Genomic DNA, 13873 nt, shown 5'->3' on the forward strand with positions numbered 1-13873 from the left:
CCTGACCACCAGTAAGCGCCTGTCGATACCTACACCTATATAAGCGACCGATCACGAAGTAACCTTCTCAGTTTGGCGGCACTGCGTCAACGGCACGGAACTTATCAACTACTACCGTATGGGCTCAAGGTCAACTATACACCCTCATCTTATAAGGACCCAGTACAGGATACATATCTGCTGGCTTAAAGACACACGGGAGAAGCCACCTGTCCCCAGTAAGCGTCTGTCCATACCGACAGCTATATAAGCGACCGATCACGATGTAAGCTTCTCAGTTCGGCGGACCTGCGTCAACGACACGGAACTCAACTCCTACCGTATGGGCTCAAGGTCAACTGTTCACCCTCATCTTATAAGGACCCAGTACAGGATACATATCTGCTGGCTTGAAGACAAGCTGGAGGAGCCACCTGACCCCAGTAAGCGTCTGTCGATACCGACAGCTATATAAGCGACCGATCACGATGTAAGCTTCTCAGTTCGGCGGCACTGCGTCGACGGCACGGAACTCAACTCCTACCATATGGGTTCAAGGTCAACTGTTTACCCTCATCTTATAAGGAACCAGTACAGGATACATATCTGCTGGCTTAAAGACAAGCTGGAGGAGCCACCTGACCCCCAATAAGCGTCTGTCGATACCGACAGCTATATAAGCGACCGATTACAATGTAAGCTTCTCAGTTTGGCGGCACTGCGTCAACGGCACGTGACTGATCAACTCCTACCGTATGGGATCAATGTCAACTGTTCACCGTCATCTTATAAGGGCCCAGTATAGGATACATATCTGCTGGCTTAAAGACACTCTTGAGAAGCCACCTGACCTCCAGTAAGCGCCTGTCGATACCGACAGCTATATAAGCGACACACCACGATGTAAGCTTCTCAGTTCGCCGGCACTGCGTCAACGGCACGGAACTTATCAACTCCTACCATATGGGTTCAAGGTCAACTGTTTACCCTCATCTTATAAGGAACCAGTACAGGATACATATCTGCTGGCTTAAAGACAAGCTGGAGGAGCCACCTGACCCCAGTAAGCGTCTGTCGATACCGACAGCTATATAAGCGACCGATCACGATGTAAGCTTCTCAATTCGGCGGCACTGCGTCAACGGCACGGAACTCAACTCCTACCGTATGGGCTCAAGGTCAACTGTTCACCCTCATTTTATAAGGACCCAGTACAGGATACATATCTGCTGGCTTGAAGACTCTCGGCAGAAGCCACCTGACCCCCAATAAGCGTCTGTCGATACCGACAGCTATATAAGCGACCGATCACAACGTAAGCTTCTCAGTTCGGCGGCTCTGCGTCAACGGCACGTGACTGATACACTCCTACCGTATGGGTTGAAGGTCAACTGTTCGCCCTCATCTTATAAGGACCCAGTACAGGATACATATCGGCTGGCTTAAAGACACTCTGGAGAAGCCACCTGTCCCCCAGTAAGTGTCTGTCGATACCGACCGCTATATAAGCGACCGATCACGATGTAAGCTTCTCAGTTCGGCGGCTCTGCGTCAACGGCACGTGACTGATACACTCCTACCGTATGGGTTCAAGGTCAACTGTTCACCCTCATCTTATAAGGACCCAGTACAGGATACATATCTGCTGGCTTAAAGACTCTCGGGAGAAGCCACCTGTCCCCAAGAAAGTGTCTGTCGATACCGACAGCTGTATAAGCGACCGATCACGATGTAAGCTTCTCAGTTCGGCGGCAGTGCGTCAACGGCACGGAACTCAACTCCTACCGTATGGGCTCAATGTCAACTGTTCACCCTCATCTTATAAGGACCCAGTACAGGATACATATCTGCTGGCTTAAAGACACTCTGGAGAAGCCACCTGTCCCCCAGTAAGTTTCTGTCGCTACCGACAGCTATATAAGCGACCGATCACAACGTAAGCTTCTCAGTTCGGCGGCTCTGCGTCAACGGCACGTGACTGATACACTCCTACCGTATGGGTTCAAGGTCAACTGTTCACCCTCATCTTATAAGGACCCAGTACAGGATACATATCTGCTGGCTTAAAGACACTCTGGAGAAGCCACCTGTCCCCCAGTAAGGGTCTGTCGATACCAACAGCTATATAAGCGACCGATCACAACGTAAGCTTCTATGTTCGGCGGCTCTGCGCCAACGGCACGTGACTGATACACTCCTACCGTATGGGTTGAAGGTCAACTGTTCGCCCTCATCTTATAAGGACCCAGTACAGGATACATATCGGCTGGCTTAAAGACTCTCGGGAGAAGCAACCTGTCCCCCAGTAAGTGTCTGTCGATACCGACAGCTATATAAGCGACAGATCACGATGCAAGCTTCTCAGTTCGGCGGCACTGCGTCAACGGCCCGTGACTGATCAACTCCTACCGTATGGGATCAATGTCAACTGTTCACCCTCATCTTATAAGGACCCAGTACAGGATACATATCTGCTGGCTTAAAGACACTCTGGAGAAGCCACCTGTCCCCAGTAAGCGTCTGTCGATACCGACAGCTATATAAGCGACCGATCACGAAGTAAGCTTCTCAGTTCGGCGGCTCGGCGTCAACGGCACGTGACTGATACACTCCTACCGTGTGGGTTCAAGGTCAACTGTTCACCCTCATCTTATAAGGACCCAGTACAGGATACATATCTGCTGGCTTAAAGACACTCTGGAGAAGCCACCTGTCCCCCAGTAAGTGTTTGTCGATACCGACAGCTATATAAGCGACCGATCACAACGTAAGCTTCTCAGTTCGGTGGCTCTGCGTCAACGGCACGTGACTGATACACTCCTACCGTATGGGTTAAAGGTCAACTGTTCACCCTCATCTTATAAGGACCCAGTACAGGATACATATCTGCTGGCTTAAAGACACTCTGGAGAAGCCACCTGTCCCCCAGTAAGTTTCTGTCGATACCGACAGCTATATAAGCGACCGATCACAACGTAAGCTTCTCAGTTCGGCGGCTCTGCGTCAACGGCACGTGACTGATACACTCCTACCGTATGGGTTCAAGGTCAACTGTTCACCCTCATCTTATAAGGACCCAGTAGAGGATACATATCTGCTGGCTTAAAGACACTCTGGAGAAGCCACCTGTCCCCCAGTAAGTGTCTGTCGATACCAACAGCTATATAAGCGACCGATCACAACGTAAGCTTCTCAGTTCGGCGGCAGTGCGTCAACGGCACGGAACTCAACTCCTACCGTATGGGCTCAAGGTCAACTGTTCACCCTCATCTTATAAGGACCCAGTACAGGATACATATCTGCTGGCTTGAAGACTCTCGGGAGAAGCCACCTGACCCCCAATAAGCGTCTGTCGATACCGACAGCTATATAAGCGACCGATTACAATGCAAGCTTCTCAGTTTGACGGCACTGCGTCAACGGCACGTGACTGATCAACTCCTACCGTATGGGATCAATGTCAACTGTTCACCCTCATCTTATAAGGACCCAGTACAGGATACATATCTGCTGGCTTAAAGACACTCTGGAGAAGCCACCTGTCCCCCAGTAAGTTTCTGTCGATACCGACAGCTATATAAGCGACCGATCACAACGTAAGCTTCTCAGTTCGGCGGCTCTGCGTCAACGGCACGTGACTGATACACTCCTACCGTATGGGATCAAGGTCAACTGTTCACCCTCATCTTATAAGGACCCAGTACAGGATACATATCTGCTGGCTTAAAGACACTCTGGAGAAGCCACCTGTCCCCCAGTAAGTGTCTGTCGATACCGAGAGCTATATAAGCGACCGATCACGATGTAAGCTTCTCAGTTCGGCGGCACTGCGTCAACGGCACGGAACTTATCAACTCCTTCCGTATGGGTTCAAGGTCAACTGTTCACCCTCATCTTATAAGGACCCAGTACAGGATACATATCTGCTGGCTCGGGAGAAGCCACCTGACCCCCAATAAGCGTCTGCCGATACCGACAGCTATATAAGCGACCGATCACAATGTAAGCTTCACAGTTTGGCGGCACTGCGTCAACGGCACGTGACTGATCAACTCCTACCGTATGGGATCAAGGTCAAGTGTTTACCCTCATCTTATAAGGACCCAGTACAGGATACATATCTGCTGGCTTAAAGACACTCTCGAGAAGCCACCTGTCCCCCAGTAAGCATCTGTCGATACCGACAGCCATATAAGCGACCGATCACAACGTAAGCTTCTCAGTTCGGCGGCTCTGCGTCAACGGCACGTGACTGATACACTCCTACCGTATGGGTTGAAGGTCAACTGTTCGCCCTCATCTTATAAGGAACCAGTACAGGATACATATCTGCTGGCTTAAAGACACTCTTGAGAAGCCACCTGGCCCCCAGTAAGCGCCTGTCGATACCGACAGCTATAAAAGCGACCGATCACGATGTAAGCTTCTCAGTTCGGCGGCACTGCGTGAACGGCACGGAACTTATCAACTCCTACCATATGGGTTCAAGATCAACTGTTTACCCTCATCTTATAAGGAACCAGTGCAGGATACATATCTGTGGCTTAAAGACAAGCTGGAGGAGCCACCTGACCACCATTAAGCGCCTGTCGATACCTACACCTATATAAGCGACCGATCACGAAGTAAGCTTCTCAGTTCGGCGGCTCTGCGTCAACGGCACGTGACTGATCAACTCCTACCGTATGGGATCAATGTCAACTGTTCACCCTCATCTTATAAGGGCCCAGTATAGGATACATATCTGCTGGCTTAAAGACACTCTTGAGAAGCCACCTGACCTCCAGTAAGCGCCTGTCGATACCGACAGCTATATAAGCGACCGATCACAACGTAAGCTTCTCAGTTCGGCGGCTCTGCGTCGACGGCACGTGACTGATACACTCCTACCGTATGGGATCAATGTCAACTGTTCACCCTCATCTTATAAGGACCCAGTACAGGATACATATCTGCTGGCTTAAAGACACTCTGGAGAAGCCACCTGTCCCCCAGTAAGTGTCTCTCGATACCAACAGCTATATAAGCGACCGATCACAACGTAAGCTTCTCAGTTCGGCGGCTCTGCGTCAACGGCACGTGACCGATACACTCCTACCGTATGGGTTCAAGGTCAACTGTTCACCCTCATCTTATAAGGACCCAGTACAGGATACATATCTGCTGGCTTAAAGACACTCTGGAGAAGCCACCTCTACCCCAGTAAGCGTCTGTCGATACCGACAGCTATATAAGCGACCGATTACGATGTAAGCTTCTCAGTTCGGCGGCACTGCGTCAACGGCACGGAACTTATCAACTCCTTCCGTATGGGCTCAAGGTCAACTGTTCACCCTCATCTTATAAGGACCCAGTACAGGATACATATCTGCTGGCTTAAAGACACTCTGGAGAAGACACCTGTCCCCCAGTAAGTGTCTGTCGATACCGACAGCTATATAAGCGACCGATCACAACGTAAGCTTCTCAGTTCGGCAGCTCTGCGTCAACGGCACGTGACTGATACACTCCTACCGTATTGGTTCAAGGTCAACTGTTCACCCTCATCTTATAAGGACCCAGTACAGGATACATATCTGCTGGCTTAAAGACACTCTGGAGAAGCCACCTGTCCCCCAGTAAGTCTCTGTCGATACCGAGAGCTATATAAGCGACCGATCACGATGTAAGCTTCTCAGTTCGGCGGCACTGCGTCAACGGCACGGAACTTATCAACTCCTTCCGTATGGGTTCAAGGTCAACTGTTCACCCTCATCTTATAAGGACCCAGTACAGGATACATATCTGCTGGCTTGAAGAGTCTCGGGAGAAGCCACCTGACCCCCAATAAGCGTCTGCCGATACCGACAGCTATATAAGCGACCGATCACAATGTAAGCTTCACAGTTTGGCGGCACTGCGTCAACGGCACGTGACTGATCAACTCCTACCGTATGGGATCAAGGTCAAGTGTTCACCCTCATCTTATAAGGACCCAGTACAGGATACATATCTGCTGGCTTAAAGACACTCTGGAGAAGCCACCTGTCCCCCAGTAAGCGTCTGTCGATACCGACAGCCATATAAGCGACCGATCACAACGTAAGGTTCTCAGTTCGGCGGCTCTTCGTCAACGGCACGTGACTGATACACTCCTACCGTATGGGTTGAAGGTCAACTGTTCGCCCTCATCTTATAAGGAACCAGTACAGGATACATATCTGCTGGCTTAAAGACACTCTTGAGAAGCCACCTAGCCCCCAGTAAGCGCCTGTCGATACCGACAGCTATAAAAGCGACCGATCACGATGTAAGCTTCTCAGTCCGGCGGCACTGCGTGAACGGCACGGAACTTATCAACTCCTACCATATGGGTTCAAGATCAACTGTTTACCCTCATCTTATAAGGAACCAGTGCAGGATACATATCTGTGGCTTAAAGACAAGCTGGAGGAGCCACCTGACCACCATTAGACGCCTGTCGATACCTACACCTATATAAGCGACCGATCACGAAGTAAGCTTCTCAGTTCGGCGGCTCTGCGTCAACGGCACGTGACTGATCAACTCCTACCGTATGGAATCAATGTCAACTGTTCACCCTCATCTTATAAGGGCCCAGTATAGGATACATCTCTGCTGGCTTAAAGACACTCTTGAGAAGCCACCTGACCTCCAGTAAGCGCCTGTCGATACCGACAGCTATATAAGCGACCCACCACGATGTAAGCTTCTCAGTTCGCCGGCACTGCGTCAACGGCACGGAACTTATCAACTCCTACCATATGGGTTCAAGGTCAACTGTTTACCCACATCTTATAAGGAACCAGTACAGGATACATATCTGCTGGCTTAAAGACAAGCTGGAGGAGCCACCTGACCCCAGTAAGCGTCTGTCGATACCGACAGCTATATAAGCGACCGATCACGATGTAAGCTTCTCAGTTCGGCGGCACTGCGTCAACGGCACGGAACTCAACTCCTACCGTATGGGCTCAAGGTCAACTGTTCACCCTCATTTTATAAGGACCCAGTACAGGATACATATCTGCTGGCTTGAAGACTCTCGGCAGAAGCCACCTGACCCCCAATAAGCGTCTGTCGATACCGACAGCTATATAAGCGACCGATTACAATGTAAGCTTCTCAGTTTGGCGGCACTGCGTCAACGGCACGTGACTGATACACTCCTACCGTATGGGTTCAAGGTCAGCTGTTCACCCTCATCTTATAAGGACCCAGTACAGGATACATATCTGCTGGCTTAAAGACTCTCGGGAGAAGCCACCTGTCCCCCAGAAAGTGTCTGTCGATACCGACAGCTATATAAGCGACCGATCACGATGTAAGCTTCTCAGTTCGGCGGCACTGCGTCAACGGCACGGAACTTATCAACTCCTTCCGTATGGGTTCAAGGTCAACTGTTCACCCTCATCTTATAAGGACCCAGTACAGGATACATATCTGCTGGCTTGAAGAGTCTCGGGAGAAGCCACCTGACCCCCAATAAGCGTCTGCCGATACCGACAGCTATATAAGCGACCGATCACAATGTAAGCTTCACAGTTTGGCGGCACTGCGTCAACGGCACGTGACTGATCAACTCCTACCGTATGGGATCAAGGTCAAGTGTTCACCCTCATCTTATAAGGACCCAGTATAGGATACATATCTGCTGGCTTAAAGACACTCTTGAGAAGCCACCTGGCCCCCAGTAAGCGCCTGGCGATACCGACAGCTATATAAGCGACCGATCACGATGTAAGCTTCTCAGTTCGGCGGCACTGCGTGAACGGCACGGAACTTATCAACTCCTACCATATGGGTTCAAGACCAACTGTTTACCCTCATCTTATAAGGAACCAGTGCAGGATACATATCTGCTGGCTTAAAGACAAGCTGGAGGAGCCACCTGACCACCAGTAAGCGCCTGTCGATACCTACACCTATATAAGCGACCGATCACGAAGTAAGCTTCTCAGTTCGGCGGCTCTGCGTCAACGGCACGTGACTGATACACTCCTACCGTATGGGTTCAAGGTCAACTGTTCACCCTCATCTTATAAGGACCCAGTAGAGGATACATTTCTGCTGGCTTAAAGACACTCTGGAGAAGCCACCTGTCCCCCAGTAAGCGTCTGTCGATAGCGACAGCTATATAAGCGACCGATCACAACGTAAGCTTCTCAGTTCGGCGGCTCTGCGTCAACGGCACGTGACTGATACACTCCTACCGTATGGGTTGAAGGTCAACTGTTCGCCCTCATCTTATAAGGACCCAGTACAGGATACATATCTGCTGGCTTAAAGACACTCTGGAGAAGCCACCTGTCCCCCAGTAAGTGTCTGTCGATACCGACCGCTATATAAGCGACCGATCACGATGTAAGCTTCTCAGTTCGGCGGCTCTGCGTCAACGGCACGTGACTGATAAACTCCTACCGTATGGGTTCAAGGTCAACTGTTCACCCTCATCTTATAAGGACCCAGTACAGGATACATATCTGCTGGCTCGGGAGAAGCCACCTGACCCCCAATAAGCGTCTGCCGATACCGACAGCTATATAAGCGACCGATCACAATGTAAGCTTCACAGTTTGGCGGCACTGCGTCAACGGCACGTGACTGATCAACTCCTACCGTATGGGATCAATGTCAACTGTTCACCCTCATCTTATAAGGGCCCAGTATAGGATACATATCTGCTGGCTTAAAGACACTCTTGAGAAGCCACCTGACCTCCAGTAAGCGCCTGTCGATACCGACAGCTATATAAGCGACCCACCACGATGTAAGCTTCTCAGTTCGCCGGCACTGCGTCAACGGCACGGAACTTATCAACTCCTACCATATGGGTTCAAGGTCAACTGTTTACCCTCATCTTATAAGGAACCAGTACAGGATACATATCTGCTGGCTTAAAGACAAGCTGGAGGAGCCACCTGACCCCAGTAAGCGTCTGTCGATACCGACAGCTATATAAGCGACCCACCACGATGTAAGCTTCTCAGTTCGCCGGCACTGCGTCAACGGCACGGAACTTATCAACTCCTACCATATGGGTTCAAGGTCAACTGTTTACCCTCATCTTATAAGGACCCAGTACAGGATACATATCTGCCGGCTTAAAGACACTCTGGAGAAGCCACCTGTCCCCCAGTAAGTGTCTGTCGATACCGACCGCTATATAAGCGACCGATCACGATGTAAGCTTCTCAGTTCGGCGGCTCTGCGTCAACGGCACGTGACTGATACACTCCTACCGTATGGGTTCAAGGTCAACTGTTCACCCTCATCTTATAAGGACCCAGTACAGGATACATATCTGCTGGCTTGAAGACTCTCGGGAGAAGCCACCTGACCCCCAATAAGCGTCTGTCCATACCGACAGCTATATAAGCGACCGATTACAATGCAAGCTTCTCAGTTTGACGGCACTGTGTCAACGGCACGTGACTGATCAACTCCTACCGTATGGGTTGAAGGTCAACTGTTCGCCCTCATCTTATAAGGAACCAGTACAGGATACATATCTGCTGGCTTAAAGACACTCTTGAGAAGCCACCTGTCCCCCAGTTAGTTTCTGTCGATACCGACAGCTATATAAGCGACCGATCACAACGTAAGCTTCTCAGTTCGGCGGCTCTGCGTCAACGGCACGTGACTGATACACTCCTACCGTATGGGTTCAAGGTCAACTGTTCACCCTCATCTTATAAGGACCCAGTACAGGATACATATCTGCTGGCTTAAAGACACTCTGGAGAAGCCACCTGTCCCCCAGTAAGTGTCTGTAGATACCAACAGCTATATAAGCGACCGATCACAACGTAAGCTTCTCAGTTCGGCGGCTCTGCGTCAATGGCACGTGACTGATACACTCCTACCGTATGGGTTGAAGGTCAACTGTTCGCCCTCATCTTATAAGGACCCAGTACAGGATACATATCGGCTGGCTTAAAGACTCTCGGGAGAAGCAACCTGTCCCCCAGTAAGTGTCTGTCGATACCGACAGCTATATAAGCGACCGATCACGATGCAAACTTCTCACTCCGGCGGCTCTGCGTCAACGGCACGTGACTGATACACTCCTACCGTATGGGTTCAAGGTCAACTGTTCACCCTCATCTTATAAGGACCCAGTACAGGATACATATCTGCTGGCTTAAAGACACTCTGGAGAAGCCACCTCTCCCCCAGTAAGCGTCTGTCGATACCGACAGCTTTATAAGCGACCGATCACGATGTAAGATTCTCAGTTCGGCGGCACTGCGTCAACGGCACGGAACTTATCAACTCCTTCCGTATGGGTTCAAGGTCAACTGTTCACCCTCATCTTATAAGGACCCAGTACAGGACACATATCTGCTGGCTTAAAGACACTCTGGAGAAGCCACCTGTCCCCCAGTAAGTGTCTGTCGATACCGACAGCTATATAAGCGACCGATCACAACGTAAGCTTCTCAGTTCGGCGGCTCTGCGTCGACGGCACGTGACTGATACACTCCTACCGTAGGGGTTCAAGGTCAACTGTTCACCCTCATCTTATAAGGACCCAGTACAGGATACATATCTGCTGGCTTAAAGACACTCTGGAGAAGCCACCTCTACCCCAGTAAGCGTCTGTCGATACCGACAGCTATATAAGCGACCGATTACGATGTAAGCTTCTCAGTTCGGCGGCACTGCGTCAACGGCACGGAACTTATCAACTCCTTCCGTATGGGTTCAAGGTCAACAGTTCACCCTCATCTTATAAGGACCCAGTACAGGATACATATCTGCTGGCTTAAAGACACTCTGGAGAAGCCACCTGTCCCCCAGTAAGTGTCTGTCGATACCGACAGCTATATAAGCGACCGATCACAACGTAAGCTTCTCAGTTCGGCAGCTCTGCGTCAACGGCACGTGACTGATACACTCCTACCGTATTGGTTCAAGGTCAACTGTTCACCCTCATCTTATAAGGACCCAGTACAGGATACATATCTGCTGGCTTAAAGACACTCTGGAGAAGCCACCTGTCCCCAAGTAAGTGTCTGTCGATACCGACAGCTATATATGCGACCGATCACGATGTAAGCTTCTCAGTTCGGCGGCACTGCGTCAACGGCACGGAACTTATCAACTCCTTCCGTATGGTTTCAAGGTCAACTGTTCACCCTCATCTTATAAGGACCCAGTACAGGATACATATCTGCTGGCTTGAAGAGTCTCGGGAGAAGCCACCTGACCCCCAATAAGCGTCTGCCGATACCGACAGCTATATAAGCGACCGATCACAATGTAAGCTTCACAGTTTGGCGGCACTGCGTCAACGGCACGTGACTGATCAACTCCTACCGTATGGGATCAAGGTCAAGTGTTCACCCTCATCTTATAAGGACCCAGTATAGGATACATATCTGCTGGCTTAAAGACACTCTTGAGAAGCCACCTGGCCCCCAGTAAGCGCCTGTCGATACCGACAGCTATATAAGCGACCGATCACGATGTAAGCTTCTCAGTTCGGCGGCACTGCGTGAACGGCACGGAACTTATCAACTCCTACCATATGGGTTCAAGATCAACTGTTTACCCTCATCTTATAAGGAACCAGTGCAGGATACATATCTGCTGGCTTAAAGACAAGCTGGAGGAGCCACCTGACCACCAGTAAGCGCCTGTCGATACCTACACCTATATAAGCGACCGATCACGAAGTAACCTTCTCAGTTTGGCGGCACTGCGTCAACGGCACGGAACTTATCAACTACTACCGTATGGGCTCAAGGTCAACTATACACCCTCATCTTATAAGGACCCAGTACAGGATACATATCTGCTGGCTTAAAGACACACGGGAGAAGCCACCTGTCCCCAGTAAGCGTCTGTCGATACCGACAGCTATATAAGCGACCGATCACGATGTAAGCTTCTCAATTCGGCGGCACTGCGTCAACGGCACGGAACTCAACTCCTACCGTATGGGCTCAAGGTCAACTGTTCACCCTCATTTTATAAGGACCCAGTACAGGATACATATCTGCTGGCTTGAAGACTCTCGGCAGAAGCCACCTGACCCCCAATAAGCGTCTGTCGATACCGACAGCTATATAAGCGACCGATTACAATGTAAGCTTCTCAGTTTGGCGGCACTGCGTCAACGGCACGTGACTGATCAACTCCTACCGTATGGGATCAATGTCAACTGTTCACCCTCATCTTATAAGGACCCAGTACAGGATACATATCTGCTGGCTTAAAGACACTCTGGTGAAGCCACCTTTCCCCCAGTAAGTGTCTGTCGATACCGACCGCTATATAAGCGACCGATCACGATGTAAGCTTCTCAGTTCGGCGGCTCTGCGTCAACGGCACGTGACTGATACACTCCTACCGTATGGGTTCAAGGTCAACTGTTCACCCTCATCTTATAAGGACCCAGTAGAGGATACATATCTGCTGGCTTAAAGACACTCTGGAGAAGCCACCTGTCCCCCAGTAAGTGTCTGTCGATACCAACAGCTATATAAGCGACCGATCACAACGTAAGCTTCTCAGTTCGGCGGCAGTGCGTCAACGGCACGGAACTCAACTCCTACCGTATGGGCTCAAGGTCAACTGTTCACCCTCATCTTATAAGGACCCAGTACAGGATACATATCTGCTGGCTTGAAGACTCTCGGGAGAAGCCACCTGACCCCCAATAAGCGTCTGTCGATACCGACAGCTATATAAGCGACCGATTACAATGCAAGCTTCTCAGTTTGACGGCACTGCGTCAACGGCACGTGACTGATCAACTCCTACCGTATGGGATCAATGTCAACTGTTCACCCTCATCTTATAAGGACCCAGTACAGGATACATATCTGCTGGCTTAAAGACACTCTGGAGAAGCCACCTGTCCCCCAGTAAGTTTCTGTCGATACCGACAGCTATATAAGCGACCGATCACAACGTAAGCTTCTCAGTTCGGCGGCTCTGCGTCAACGGCACGTGACTGATACACTCCTACCGTATGGGTTCAAGGTCAACTGTTCACCCTCATCTTATAAGGACCCAGTAGAGGATACATATCTGCTGGCTTAAAGACACTCTGGAGAAGCCACCTGTCCCCCAGTAAGTGTCTGTCGATACCAACAGCTATATAAGCGACCGATCACAACGTAAGCTTCTCAGTTCGGCGGCTCTGCGTCAACGGCACGTGACTGATACACTCCTACCGTATGGGTTGAAGGTCAACTGTTCGCCCTCATCTTATAAGGACCCAGTACAGGATACATATCGGCTGGCTTAAAGACACTCTGGAGAAGCCACCTGTCCCCCAGTAAGTGTCTGTCGATACCGACCGCTATATAAGCGACCGATCACGATGTAAGCTTCTCAGTTCGGCGGCTCTGCGTCAACGGCACGTGACTGATACACTCCTACCGTATGGGTTCAAGGTCAACTGTTCACCCTCATCTTATAAGGACCCAGTACAGGATACATATCTGCTGGCTTAAAGACTCTCGGGAGAAGCCGCCTGTCCCCAAGAAAGTGTCTGTCGATACCGACAGCTGTATAAGCGACCGATCACGATGTAAGCTTCTCAGTTCGGCGGCAGTGCGTCAACGGCACGGAACTCAACTCCTACCGTATGGGCTCAATGTCAACTGTTCACCCTCATCTTATAAGGACCCAGTACAGGATACATATCTGCTGGCTTAAAGACACTCTGGAGAAGCCACCTGTCCCCCAGTAAGTTTCTCTCGATACCGACAGCTATATAAGCGACCGATCACAACGTAAGCTTCTCAGTTCGGCGGCTCTGCGTCAACGGCACGTGACTGATACACTCCTACTGTATGGGTTCAAGGTCAACTGTTCACCCTCATCTTATAAAGACCCAGTACAGGATACATATCTGCTGGCTTAAAGACACTCTGGA

This window comes from Amblyomma americanum, chromosome 1 (genome assembly GCF_052857255.1).
Source record: "Amblyomma americanum isolate KBUSLIRL-KWMA chromosome 1, ASM5285725v1, whole genome shotgun sequence".
NCBI classification, from domain to species: domain Eukaryota; kingdom Metazoa; phylum Arthropoda; class Arachnida; order Ixodida; family Ixodidae; genus Amblyomma; species Amblyomma americanum.